The sequence below is a fragment of the Lepus europaeus genome, chromosome 1 (genome assembly GCF_033115175.1).
Source record: "Lepus europaeus isolate LE1 chromosome 1, mLepTim1.pri, whole genome shotgun sequence".
In the NCBI taxonomy this organism is placed as follows: domain Eukaryota; kingdom Metazoa; phylum Chordata; class Mammalia; order Lagomorpha; family Leporidae; genus Lepus; species Lepus europaeus.
Genome location: NC_084827.1, coordinates 157,640,031 through 157,654,080, shown reverse-complemented (window position 1 = coordinate 157,654,080; position 14,050 = coordinate 157,640,031).

Below are 14,050 nucleotides of genomic sequence, written 5' to 3'. Positions count from 1 at the left end.
AGTTGTAAGTCTTGGTTTATTAATGCTTTGATAGGTGAGTTATTTGTTCACATGAACAAAATGTTGCTCTAATTGGGGAAAGTTATTTTCACCAATGAGCAAATAGTTTTCCCAGAAAGATGGTTTTGCAAGAATTCTTTGAAGCAACCAAGGTGTTTATTGCTTTGGGGTTTGATTTAAAATGACCTGGCTGGAGGTAAAATAATGTTGACATAAGTAGTCTCAGATTATATTCTGATATTCGGTCTGACCTCAGAAAAATCACTTCATCAGTTAGTGTCTGGGTTTTCTCATTAGCAAAATGAAGTAAATTTCTTTCTAGCCAACAGAACATCTTGAACCCTTTATCACTCAGCTGTTACTACAAAAAGTGCTCTTACAAACCACTCCAAAACTCAGAGCAAGCAGGGAGATGCTCTTTCATGCATGTGAACAGATGAATCACTTAGGTTTAGCTGATCTGTCACACTCAGGGGGCCTTGACTCTCGAGTTTTGTACTCCAAGAGTTTTCCACGACTTTTATATTCCTTAGACAAGAGACTACTCAAAGCACATTCTTCTTTGGCAAAAATCCAGACCACCATAGGTCAGTCAACCACTTAAGCATGTTCTGTGCCTTTGCAAATGCCATGTCTACAGATATGTCCATGGGCCTAACTTAAACTCAAAAGTTGCCACGGAGGCCATTGGAGGGTGAACCAACGGCAAAAAGGAAGACCTTTCTCTCTGTCTCTCTCTCTCTCACTATCCACTCTGCCTGTCAAAAAAAATAAAATAAAATATTCTCTCTGTCTCTCTCTCACTGTCCACTCTGCCTGTCAAAAAAATAAATAAAATAAAATAAAAAATTTAAAAAACACAAAAGTCATGTCCAAAATTCCACCTAAAATATAAAGCCTTATAATCCTGCCCAAACAATCTCTGCCATGAGTCTATATAAAGGACTGAAGCATTGGGCCCAGTCATTCAATGTATCGTATCTTTTGGAACATTCACTATTAAATTTAGGTTTCAGGGGCCGGCACTGTGGTGCAGTAGGTTAATCCTCCGCCTTCAGTGCCGGTATCCCATATGGACACCAATTCTAGTCCTGGCTGCCCCTCTTCCAACCCAGCTCTCTGTTATGGCCTGGGAAAGGAGTAGAAGATGGCCCAAATCCTTGGGTCCCTGCACCCGCATGGGAGACTGGGAGGAAGCTCCTGGCTCCTGGCTTCAGATCTGCACAGCTCCGGCCTTGCGGCCATTTGGGGAGTGAACCAACGGAGGGAAGACCTTTCTCTCTGTCTCTCCCTCTCGCTGTCTGTAACTCTACCTCTAAAATAAATAAATAAAAATCTTTAAAAATAATAGGTTTCAACCAGCCTCATACAAAATATAAGAAGATTGTCTAATGCAATATGTTTTAGCAAATTAGAAAGTCTTCTTGCAAGCACAGAAAAGCATTCAAATAACTAAAATGTACCATTTTTTCTCCACATCATTCATTATATCATTTCCCAATCAGTTTCTGGCCAGTTACAAGTAGAATATAATGAAAAGATTTGCATTGGTTCAGTCAAGAAAAATAGAAAATACTAAAATTCTGATTTCACATGAGATCATTTCTGTTCAATCACTTAATGTACCCAATAAATCTATGAGCTTATAACATATAAGAATCTCACAGCATTATGTAACTAACTGTGAGATAAAACAACTCCAGTATCCCTTGATTATTAAAGCTGCCCACAAAGAGCTCTGACTGTTCAAATATATTGTTCCTTCTTGATCACCAAGCTTTCAATTGCTATTTCCAAAACTATGACCTTTTTCTCCCATGAGAACACACTATGTGTCTCATTAATTACCATGACAAATCCAATGTGTACAAGGAAAATTATAAATTGCAAACTAATTGCTTAAAATTCACTTTAAAGTAATTAATAATTCAAGTCAAACTTATTGAAGCGGTTATAATTTAATTTTTAAAGGAAAATCTTAAATTTGGCCATAAGTTCAAATATCAGCCCCAAAATAATAAGTGTGTCAAATTATCATACTACAGCCTCCCTATAGACAAAACACAGTACTAGTATAACTCATATCCTAGTGATAAGGTATGTCTCTGACTATTATAACAGTAATTTATTAACTTTATATAATGAATAGATAATAAGAATATATATAGGAATAAGGAATATTACTGAGGTGCAATCTCAGGAAAACATTCACAGGTTAGCATTGTTACACATGGGTTAAGCCCTGGCTGCTTCTGATGCAGCTTCCTGCTAATCCAGGAGGTAGCAGATGAGAGCCAAGTGCTTGGACTCCTTTCACGCATGTGGGAGGACCAGATGGAATTCCTGGCTCTTGTCTTCAGCCTGACCCAGCCCTGTCAGCTCTGGCCATTTGGGAAGTAAATCAAAGGAGGGAAGATATCTCCCTCTTGTGCTCTACTTTTCCAGTAAATTATAAGTTTATAGATCAAAGATGGCTGAAGAGTGAAAAAATGCACTGATCCCTATAATTCTGACTACAGAATTATAGTTGAAAAACAAAGGAAGGACCACATTTCTAGGCTCTGGTTAAGAAAAAACTCTATGGACAACTGATAGAACAAAACAGAGATGCCAAGGGCTGTAAAGAGAGAAGACAGACATGCTGACACCACCTGAACAGCCAGCCACCCCTGCATCTACACAGCTTCCTCGTGACTGGGAAACACCATCATGCCAAGATAAGGTAAGAAGATGCCACACCCCTGCCACCAACAGCTTTAGCTGAGGAAGAATTCCATAGTCCCCACTGATTCTGAGTTCACCCTGGAGAGCTGACATAGGTCTGAGCGACTACTGTACTCTCTAGAGGGAAGCCACATTGCCTCTCTCCTCCTGTACCAAAGCACCAGACTCAGTTCCATGTGATATTTCTGCTGCTCAACTCTGTTCTCACTCAGAGCACAGCAAGTTAGTCCCACTGATACCAGAAGCTACAAGAGCCAGAGACAGGACAATTTACAGGACAGAAAGTGGACACCCCGCACCCTGTGTCTGGGAGTTCCAGGCTTAAGGCCAAGAGCTAAGAAAATCCCAGACAGTGGCACTGTACCCATGTAGTCAGACAGACTGAGGAGACACAGAACTCATTCACACTGGCAATGGATCTCACAGCAGTCAGGAGACAGACTAAGGAGTGTGGCAGTGCTCTGGAAGGTGCGCACACCTCAGTGCAGGAAGTACACTGGCAGTGACCTCCCTGCAAGCTGTGAAACAGGTAGTACTGCCTGACACAGAGAAAAGCTGGGGCTTCAAACATACCACACTGCATCCACTGCTGGAAGTAACTAGAGGCATTCCACCATGCCCATCTTGAGTGTTACTTTGGACTCTTGTTCCACCAACAAATGATGACCAGAGATCCCAAGCCCCACCCAACATATATCCATTAAGTTCAAATTTAACTCTTAAGCACTCCACTAAGCCCCAGAGGCACATTTCTAGGAATAAAGTCTTCAATCAAAAGAATCCATCATCAGAAAAGATATAAACAAGAAATCTCTCAGATGCACAAAAATCAATGTAGTAACACAGGAAACACGAACAAGGAAGGCAATGTGAATTCCCAAGAGACACACAATAATACGTTAATACCAGACGGTGAAGAAGGGGGGGTGACTAAATGCCTGAAAAAGAATTCAAAACAATGGCTGTAAGGCATCTAAAACAGGTAGTGAAAAAGTTAGATGAAATTAGGAAGTCAGTACATGACACAGAAAAGAAATGCAGCAACAAAAAGAAATATTAGAAATGAAGTATTCAGTAAGTCAAATAAAAAACACAATGGAAAGCCTTAACAACAGACTTGGCAAGACAGAAGAAAGAATAGCCAACCTGGAAGACAGGTAATTTGAAATATCTGGGAAGGGAAAGGAAGGGAAGAGAAGAAAGGGAAGGGAAAACGGGAAAGAAAAAGGAAGGAAGGAAGGAAGGAAGGAAGGAAGGAAGGAAGGAAGGAAGGAAGGAAGGAAGGAAGGAAGGAAGGGAGGGAGGGAGAAAGGGAGGGAGGAAGGAAGGAAAGAAAAGAAAAAGAGAAAGAAGGAAGGAAGGAATAGAAATAAGGAAAATAGTGTTCAGGATCTATGGGATACCATCAAACAAGAAACTACCTGAGTCTTGGGATTTCCTGAATTATGGAGGAAAAAAAAAAGATTGGCTTAGAAAGTCTACTCAGTGAAATAATAGCAGAAAATTCCACTAATTCAGAAAAAGATACACTCATCCAATAGACATGATCAAAAAAGATCCTCACCATGACACATAATAGGCAAACCTTCAAAATATTCTAAAATTTGCAAGATAGCAATGCCAAATTGCTTTTAAATGAACTCTGCCATTCTGTTATTTTGCTTTTCAAATGATAAGTAAAAAACAGAAAAAAAAAGCTGGAAGCATCCAATATGAGATTTCCAGATGTACTGTAGGGCTGTTATAATCAAAACTAACAAAAAAAAATTATATGTAGACCAATAGAACAGAATAGAAACCTCAAAAGTTAACACTCCCATCTGCAATCAACTAATCTTTGACAGACAAGCTGAAATCATTCACTGGAGAAAAGACAGTCTGTTCAACAAATGATGTGGGAAAATTGGATTTCCACATGCAGAACTCCCTAACTTGTACCTTGTATACAAATCAACTCATAATGGATGAAGTTTCTAAACTTAAGGCATGAAATCATCAAATTACTAGAGGAAAACATAGTGGAAACAATTGGAAGACATTGGCCTAGTCAAAGACTTCTTGTGTAAGACCACAGAAGCATAGAAGATAAAACCAAAAATAGAAAAATGAGATTATATCAAGCTAAGAAGCTTCTGCACAGCAAAAGGAACAATTAACAAAATGAGACAACAGTCAAGATGGGAGAAAATCTTTGCAAATTACGCATCTGAAAAATAATTAATGTCCCAAATATATAAGGAGCTCAAGAAACTCAACAACAACAAAACAAAATACTCTAGTTAAGAAATGGATAAAGGATAGAAATAGGCATTTTCCAAAGAATGAGATGCAAATTGCCAACTGACATATGAAAAAATGCTCAGTATCACCAGCCATCAGGGAAATCCAAATAAAAGTCACACTAAAAAATCACCTCAATGGTTCACCTAGAATGCCTATTATCCGAAAAATTTAAAAAAAAAAAACACAAGCTGGCAAGGCTGTAGAGAAAAAGATATCCTAGTACATTGTTGGCACAAATGTAAATTGGTACAACCATTATGGATAACAGCATCTACAAAGTGACATAGCCATATACAGAGAGATAATGCTGAATAACTGTCTTACATGTGGAATCTATACAAAGTAACTTATTACAAATGAAAGGTTGAATGAAGACTGCCAGAGTTGGGAGTATGAAAAAAGGGGAGATATGGTCCAAGAGCACACATTTTGAATTGTAAGACCAGTAAGTTCTGGACCCAGAACATGCAGTATGGTGGCTCTACTTAATGATATTATATTTTATATTTGAAATTTACAAATGGAATGGATCTTAAGCACTCACAACACACATAAGAAGAGATCACCTTCATTAATTTCTGGGGACAAGTTTGGTTGGCAAGATTGGAGGGGATATGAAAGACATCTATGTGCATAACTCAGGGATGCTGCTGTAATTTGTAGACAGCTCTCTCTGACAAAGAAGCATCAAATCCAAAACATAAATAGTGCCAGCATTGAGAAATTCTGCCCATAACTAAGAATACAAGAGAGAAGATAGAACTGCAATCATTGTTCAGCACTAATACAAGGAAGCAGCCATTCTGACATGGCTCAGTGGGAATCAAAATGAACTGTGGACCACTCTAGACTGCAAAAGCAGAGGGATGGTGAGTAACAGTTGGTCAGAATTAGGAAATCTATTTCCTTGGCATTTGTGGCTAAAATTTTCACAATCATTGTAGTGAGAAAAGAGCGATAGTTAATACTGAATTCACACCACCACCATGCCACTCAGTGAGTTGTTGTTGCTAGGTATTAGTAATTCTAAATCCCTCCTGTATAAATGAAAACAATTCTTTGTGGAGTTATTATAAAGGTTTTAAACATTCCTACTGCCCCTTTCTCATAGAGTTGCTTACCCTGTGTTAGAACTGGGGTGGCTAAGTGAGACATGAACTGAAGTGTCTCTTACCCCCACACCCATTTAAAGGCTAATGTGGCCACAGGAAGAGATGTCAATGGACAAAGTAGAACACCAGAACAAATTCTTCTTAACTTCTAAGTAGTAAAAAGCAAGCCTACGTATAAAGTATTTGGAAGAATGAGGAAGGTATCTACTTGTGCTTTACTTTTTGCTTTCCTGATAGCTCAGAGATTTCAAGCAAGGAAGGGGGAAGAGAACCAAAAGGGAGGTGGTGACAAAATGGCTCCCTTGAAAGGGAAGGTCTGTGTCTCATTCTCTGTTAGGACAAGTGAGCGATGACAGAGCATGAGTGATGAGAGAGCATGAGGAGACTCCTCAGTAAGGTTGATGATCCTAGAGGCAAGAAGAATGGCCAACTGTAGGTCAGGAAGTCCTACATACAGTGGCCTAACACAGGCTCCAGATGCCACAGAGCTGAATACAGATGGATGCATGAGGTTCAGGGTAGATTCAGACAACCTAAGTCAGCCCAAGAAACATTTCCATAGCCCCAGGATCTAAAATCAAATTCAAACAGAAGGAAAAGAGAGAAAAATCCCTAATTTAACTGAGTTCAAACTTTAAAGGCCTGAGAGAATCTTTAGTAAACACTAAAATGGCCTGGATGTAACAAGATCACATATTCTTAGGTTTAGTTTGATGGTTGTACACATGTATTTTTGCTTCTGAAAAATCACGTATAATGCATATATACATATATATATTATACATATTTTCTATACTCTCAATATTTTATATTGTCTTGATGATGTCTCAAATTACATATAAATATAATCCAGGCCAGCGCCATGGCTCACTAGGCTAATGCTCCACCTGCAGTGCCGGCACTAGAGATTCTAGTCCCAGCTGGGGCACCGGTTCTGTCCAGGTTGCTTCTCTCCCAGTCCAGCTCTCTGCTGTGGCCCAGGAAGGCAGTGGAGGATGGCCCAAGTCCTTGGGCCCTGTACCTGCATAGGAGAACAGGAGGAGGCACCTGGCTCCTGGCTTTGGATCGGCACAGTGAGCCAGCCATGGCGGCCATTTTGGAGGTGAACCAACAGAAAAGAAAGACCTTTCTGGCTGTCTCTCTCTCTCTCACTCTCTAACTCTGCCTATCAATATATCTATATCTATATATATATATGATATATATAATATATAAATATAAGCCAGTGGCAAGAATTTCCAGGTATTTTTGAAAGAAATACATATGAGCCAAGTAGAACAGAATAATATATTTAGGGAACTTCTTGGTCTCTAGAGAAGGTGAAAGAGAATAAGATTCATTTTTTTTAAGATTTATTTTTTGGGGGCTGGTGCCATGGCACAGTAGGTTAATCCTCTGCCTTCAGTGCCAGCATCCCATATGGGCGCTGGTTTTAGTCCTGGCTGCTCCTAGTCCCGGCTGCTCCTCTTCCAATCCAGCTCTCTGTTGTGGCCCAGGAGGGCAGTGGAGGATGGCCCAAGTGCTTGGGTGCCTGCACCCACATGGGAGACCAGGAAGAAGCACTGGCTCCTGGCTTCGGATCTGCACAGCACCAGCCATTGTGGCCATTTGGAGAGTGAACCAACGGAGGAAAGACCTTTCTCTCTGTCTCTCCCTCTCACTGTCTGTAACTCCACCTCTCAAATAAATAAATAAAATCTTTTTAAAAAATATTTATTTATTTATTTGAAAGTCAAGAGTTACACAGAGAGAAGAGAGGCTGAGAGAGAGAGAGAGAGAGAGAGAGAGAGAGGTACTCCATCCGATGGTTCACTCCCCAATTGGCCGGAACATCTGAAGCCAGGAGCCAGGAGCTTCTTCTGTGTCTCTCACGCGGGTGCAGGGGCCCAAGGCCTTGGGCCATCTTCTACTGCTTTCCCAGGCCATAGTAGAGAGCTGATCAGAAGTGGAGCAACCGGGTCTCAAACCAGCACCCTTATGGGATGCCGGCTTTGCAGTCCAGGGCAATAACCCGCTGCGCCACAGCTCGGGCCCCAATAAGATTCTTAAACTGATTCTAGTCCCAGACGCTCCTCTTCTGATCTAGCTCTCTGCTATGGCCTGGGAAAGCAGTAGAAGATGGCCAAAGTCCTTGGGCCCTGCACCCAACATGGGAGACCTGGAAGAAGTTCCTTGCTCCTGGCTTCGGATTGGTGCACCTCTGGTCATTGCGGCCATATGGGGAGTGAACCAGCAATTGGAAGACCTCTCTCTCTCTCTACCTCTCTCTGTAACTCTTTCAAATAAATAAAATAAATCTTAAAAAAAAAAAAAAAGACAAACTGATTAGTTAGCCCCTGGCAGGTTAAATTTTGAAGAACGAATTGTCAGACTCATCAAGGGTCCAACTAACCTGTTTAAAGCTTTAATGAAATATTTGATGAGCCACACATAAACATGGGTAGAACACGCAGCAGTTCGTGGTGTGCAAAGATGTGGCTATTGTGGTGCAGCCAGTGAAGCTGTAGCTTGGGATGCTCAAATCCCCAAGTGGAGTGCCGAGGCCCCACTACTCTGCATTTCCAATCGAGCTTCCTGCTAGTAAATCTGGGAGAGTGGATGATGGCCCAAGTACTTGGGTTCCTGCAACCCACGTAGGAACCCTCGATGGAGTTCTTGGCTCCTGGCATAGCCCCACTTGATGAGAACACTCAGGGAGTCAACTGGAAGATGAAAGATTCTCTCCCTCTCTCTATCTCTCTCTTTCCCTCTCTTTCTCTCTCCTTCTTTATAGATAAATGAATAAATCTCTATCAAAAATAACATTCCTTGACCCTGAGGAAAACACATAGGCCTATGTGGTCTGACTCACAGTCAGACAGCTAACATCTAAATCATTCACAGAGATAAGGTGTGATATAGTTTTCTTTTACTTAGATTTTTGCATCCACATTAGCTCTTAAATTTTAAGACTGTTGAAAATTAAAATTAATTATAAATTATGGTACTGCAAAATATTTCAAGGTAATAGACCTGAAATCTACAAAAACAAACTGCCACCATTTTGTTTTATGTTACATCTGATATTTCCTGAAACACTTTGAAATATTCACATGAAAAATGATGATAAACATTATGATTCATATGCAACATTACCAGAGCGAACAGTTAAACAAAGTAATGTTTAAAATTTTCAGCAAGTAAAAGTTTTAAATTAATATACTTCCAAAAAAGGCCTTGTCTTACTTGGATTCTAATTTTAAAAAAGAAAGAAAGAAAGAAAGTAAAGCCTTGAATCTGATTGACTCAAACCAAAGTGAAACAGAAATTAGAGATGATATGGTCTCGATAGCTATAATTAGCAATATGGCTGAAACATTCAGCACAAATTACAAGCTAATTGGCCTCCTAAACCAGTTGGACATTTGGTCCTGATTCAGAAATACCTACAGGGTAGTTGAGTCAAATGTTGACAGGCATATGAACAAAATGCACTGTTGGGTTTCTTTGTTTTCATTAAATATGTTCCACCTGTATTTATACCATTACTGTCTAAATATGAAAATGGCAAATAGATCTATAATATTTAGCTTTTCCTCTTGGCTCTACTTGGTAGCACATGAGATACAATGACTAGAGGAGTTCTTTTTGTTTATTTGAGAGGCAGGAAGACAGAGACAGGGAGAGACAGAGACAGCAAGCTCACATCTGCTGATTTTCGCTCCAAATGCCTATATGGCCAGGGCTGGGCCAAGCTAAAGCTCAGGGCTGGGAACTCAATCCAGGTCTTCACGTGGTTGGCAGGAAGTCCATTACTTGAGTCATCACTATTGCCTTCCAAGGACTGCATTAGTGGAAAGCTGAAGTCAAAACCCAGAGTTGGAATAAAACCCAGGTACTCCAAGATGTGAGAATGGTAGTTCTAATTATTAGGCCAAATGTCCACACAAGAGTACACCATTTATCCCTAAATTACTTGGGATAAATATCTTTGTAGCAAATGAATGAAACCCCGAGTATGCTGAAGAAATCACATAGGTATACACACAATCAAATATAATATTCAGCAATTTTCTGAGTTAGATAGAAGCATACCAGCAAACAAAACAGAAACAGATAATCTCCCTAGAGTTGTTTCCAAATTATATTTTATCAGTGCTTTACTTCACACCATCAATCACCTATGAAAATCCTAGGAAGGAAAACCAGATTCCTAAGACAAGCAAATTGAAAATTTTAAGATGGCAAACCTTATCTTTTTCACTGGACCAAAATTTAAAAAAAAAAAAAAATGGAAAGGATTGACAAGCTTCACTGCTCTTATGAAAGGAACATTAGCAAGAAGTTTTTTTAGAAAAATACTTAGAAATCCATTTGTGTCTGTCAATAACATCCACCTTTTCAAGCCACTAATCCATTAGTGACTAATGGCTGAATCTGTATTAAGCAGGACAATAGAAGTAGCACATTCTTTGCAGAGAAAAGTAATGAACCAAGGTTTACTTGTCCTCGCTAGTATTGTTTTGTTTGTTTTAGAATAACAGTACCAGCAAGGGGATTTGGGACTGACAAAAGAGTTGATGAGAGGTAATTTAAACAATGTGTAGGAAAATATGAATACAGATCAGCTCCCCAAAGAAGTTGGAGTTGATGCTAACCTTTATGATCATTCACATGTTACACATATAATGCTCTTGATGGATAATCAATATCAAACATGGACAGAGCGCCTTATTACCCTCATCAGGAAGAGATATATTTTTCTCAGCTTCATTTATGTATGGAACAGACTTTGTTCTGTTGTGCCAGCAGAAGCACTGAAATCATTTTACAGAAGAACATTATACATGAAAGAATTCCAGGCTATTGGAAGATAGCAGTTAATAGCAAAGGTGGGAGAAACGCTTCTTCTTTTCAACCAAAGTGGGGAAAAAAGCCTTGATGTCATTTCAAATTAATAAAGAGTTTCAAGATTGATTCTTGTGTGGTGGTCCTTGTGTGATGGTCCTGCCTTGAATAAAACATGTATACATCAAGTGAGTTTAGCCCACTGACTCAGCACATCTGTAGAAAATGACAACAGTGACATCTACTGACGAAATGCAGTATCACTTATTTCAGCATTCCTAAATAGGTTTTCTTTTTCCAGTACTATGATAGAAATTTTAAAATTAGGTGATAAGTATAATTCTATCTAAAATATTCAAGATGGAGAGACCCTACTTACTTAAGAAGTCCATCCTAAGCTTTTCTCACCACTTATTTTTGTGAATACTTACCTATTATGCAAAGCACTATTGTAAAAAACATTATAAAAAATAAATTGAAAAGGCACCTTATGTAACAGCAGTAAAGATTTCATGGATAATTTTGGGATAATTGCCCCCTCTTCCTTCTTCCATTAGTTTCCAGGCAGTTTTGTAAATCTAATTAGCAATGAAATTTTCCTTATTAAACTTGGAGAATTTGTTCTTGGAGACAACTGCACACAGTAAGATAGTAAAAAATATATATAGATGTGTTTGTAACCATACTGTATTGCTACTGAGCACTGCCAGTTATGAGTTCCAAATGGTGATTGTGAATCTCTTAATATACTTTACATATTGACTGTCTTATAGAAGAGACAAAGTTTGAAATCTCCAAATAGATTATATACACAGAATTATAATTCAAAGGTATACAGATTAATTGCATTAGCTATGTTAATCATTAAGGCATCATAGATGTGGGTAAGAGCAAAAATTAAATATGGTCTAGAAGAAAATAATAGGCTTTAGCCAAACGCTTCTTGAACATATACTAGGGTGGGTGTTAAGTGGATGCTTGTGATGCCCCCATTGGATCCAGCTTCCTGATGATGCACATCTGGGAGGCAGCAGGTGGTGGCTCAAATACTGGATCCAGTTCCATGCTAATGCATGTGCAAGGGCAACAGCAGACGACCCAAGTGTTTACGCCCCCGCCACTCATGTGGAGCCAGGCCCAACCCTGGCCATTGCATCCATCTGGGGAGTGAACCAGCAGATGGAAGACTTTTTCTCTCTTTCTCTCCCTCCCTCTTTGTCATTCTGTCTTTCAAATACATAAAATAAATCTTTAAAAAAAAAAACAAGTCATATTAGTTCAAGATTGTGTAATCAAGGTGGAGGACAGGTATTGCGTTGGTCTGGGAAGCATATGCATCCAACTGAGTGATTTCAAGTCAAGTTAAACAAGCATCTGTAGGACCCAATGAGCAGATGACAAAACAGGCTGGTGAAATCCAAACACAGACTGCAATACTCAGCTCTAAAGGGAAAGGGATCTAGGCACATAACCAAACTTACAGGACCCAAGAATGAGGATGAGGGTCAGGCGTTTGGCCTAGTGTTTAAGATGCTAATTAACATGCCTGTATCACACACTGAGATCTGGCTCCAGCTCCTAATTCCAGCTTCCTGCTAAAACACTTTCTCCAGGGCAAGGGTGATGCTACCCATGTGGGAGAGCTGGACTGAATTCTTGCCTTGTGGTTTGGGCCCAGAATTTGTTGTAGGCATCTGGGGTGTGAACCAGCAGATGGGAGTTCTCCCTCTCTCTGTGTATCTCTTTTTTCTTCTGTGTCCCTCTGCTTCTCAGATAAATAAACTGAAATGATAATAATGATGGCTGATGAGAGCAGGCAGCAAGAATGCAGAGCCTAATTTAGGAGGCTGACAGTAGACTGAGGGACGTTTATGCAACTAACTCTGCAACAGGCAGAGAATAGCAGCAGCCAGAAACTTCTGGTTTTATTACCAATTACATTTGGCCTCATCTCTGAAGAATTTAACTATTTTTAACTTCTTGATCCACAGACCCATCTCAAAGTGAATGCAGTCTAGGTTTCATAAATAGAAATGCACACACATTTGTATGTGATAATAAATGGAAAACAATGAAATGGAGATAAATGGTACTATAAAGGATGTGTCCGGGGGAGGGTTTGAAGTCTCATAGAGACCTTTGAAGATCTTCAACAGGGAAGCAGTACCTGAGGAGTTCTCTCTGATTCTGGTGCTCTGGACAACTGCAGGGTTGAGGGATAGGAGGTTTTTCCAGGCTGAGAAAAAACTGTTTTTGGAATACTAAAAAATCAAGGCTCATGGTTTGGCCCAAAGGCTTTGCTCTGCTCCTCTCACAATCATCTTTTACGAAGGAGTCAAATATCCTGAAGGACCCATATTGGAAGAAACTCATGCTTGCTTTACAAACTTGCCTGTTGGGTAGAAATTCTGTTGCTCAGGCCAATGCTGTGGCGTAATGGGTTAAGCCATGGCCTGCAACACCAGCACCCGAATGGGCAGCTGGTTCAAGTTCTGGCTGCTTCACTTCTGATTTAGCTCCCTGCAATGGTCTGGGAAAGCAGCGGAAGCTGGCCCAAGTTCCTGGGCCCATGCACCTATGTGGGAGACCCAGAGGGAGCTCCTGGCTTCCGGATTCAGCCTGGCCTATTCCCGGTCGTTGCGGCCATTTGAGGAGTAAACCAAGAGGTAAAAGACCTCCCTCAGTCTCTCCTTCTCTCTCTGTAACTTCACCTTTCAAATAAATAAATATATTGATTTTAAAAGTCTGTTGCTCAAAAGGTAAGATGCTTTGACACTTCCCATATGGGAAAACCTTTCATCCTGACACATAAGAAGGAGGCACTGGGAGTAGGAAGAGAGAAGTAACGGGTCCCTTAATTTGCGCTGCAGCAATGCCTTTAAACTCACTAAATCTCGCGCTTTTTGCATAGGAATTAGCCTTTCTTCACTATCTCTGTTCTCCATTCCAGCTTCCTGCTAATGCACACCCTGGGAGGCAACAGGTGATGGCACAAGTACTTAGATCCCTGCTCCCCATGTGGGAGGCCTAGATGCAGCTCCTTGTTCCTGCCTTGGCCTGGCCCAGCCCTGGCTGTGGCAGACATCTGAGGAGTGAACTAGGAG